The sequence below is a fragment of the Austrofundulus limnaeus genome, unplaced genomic scaffold (assembly GCF_001266775.1).
Source record: "Austrofundulus limnaeus strain Quisiro unplaced genomic scaffold, Austrofundulus_limnaeus-1.0 Scaffold3466, whole genome shotgun sequence".
Lineage (NCBI taxonomy): Eukaryota > Metazoa > Chordata > Actinopteri > Cyprinodontiformes > Rivulidae > Austrofundulus > Austrofundulus limnaeus.
Window position 1 is genome coordinate 8411 of NW_013955868.1, and position 1018 is coordinate 9428.

Sequence of the window (1018 nt, forward strand, 5' to 3'; positions counted from 1 at the left end):
CCTCATATGGTCTGAATGAATGGTAGTGTGTGTGTGTGTGTGTGTGTCACAATGTCCTCATATTGTACAGACCGAGATACACTGCTGTGTTTAAGTCTTTCTAGAAGGTTGAATGTAATAAGCCTTGACCCTTGTTAAACTAGGAAGATGAATAGTTTATGACAGAGTTAATTTAACATTATTTGTGTGTTTTGTTGTAGAAACCAGGTGTAAAGGTCTCAACTCCATCTTCAGAGGAACCAGAAATGAGTGGGACATCCACTTCATCCATCCAAAAGGTTAATACACATTTCTAATTCCAATTAAATACAAATAAATGTCTCTGTTGTGTCCTGTGCTTAAGTAAAATACACTTTTATAAATCAATTTGGGTAAAAGTTTAGAAATGTCACAATTTCTATGACTGGTTTCAGAATACTTTTGTAAAAGTACTTTGGTTTCACCAATTCAGAGGAGTAATACACCTTTTATACTTCAGAATAATCTTAAACTGTCATTATCTATTATAATTTCTTTTATTTGACACGTTTCATACATGTGACCTCTTGGAGAAGCATGTATATCAATTACTTAACTGGAAAATTGATCTATTTACATTAAAGTGGGAATCAGAACTTTACTTGAGAGTAAAAGAAGATTTTACGTCTGGAAGACAGATTGAATATGTGTTAGGTCGTCATGTCCTCATATGGTTTGAATAAATGGTAGTGTGTGTGTGTCAAAATGTCCTCATATTGTACAGACCGAGACACACTGCCGTGTTACGTCTTTCTAGAAGGTTTGATATAATGAGCCTTAACCCTTGTTAAACTAGGAAGATGGTTAATTTATGACAGAGTTATTTTAACATTATTTGTGTGTTTTGTTGTAGAAACCAGGTGTAGAGCTCTCGACTCCATTTTCAGAGGACCCAAAAACGAGTTTGACATCCACTTCATCCATCCAAAAGGTTAATACACATTTATATTTCCAATTTAAAACAGGTCACTGTTGTGTAGGGTGCTTAAGTAAAATACCC

The 1018-nt window shown here is 34.4% G+C and overlaps 1 long non-coding RNA gene across 1 annotated transcript in view; it reads left to right on the forward strand.

The window, feature by feature from the left end:
- The window catches only part of LOC106511887 (uncharacterized), a 3655-nt gene extending 2706 nt beyond the window's left edge, over window positions 1–949 (forward strand). Inside the window, exons 2-3 of the long non-coding RNA XR_001309565.1 lie at window positions 201–278; window positions 872–949. This is a non-coding gene — a long non-coding RNA (uncharacterized LOC106511887). The remainder of the gene's footprint in view (window positions 1–200; window positions 279–871) is intronic.
- Window positions 950–1018: the final 69 nt, after the last annotated feature.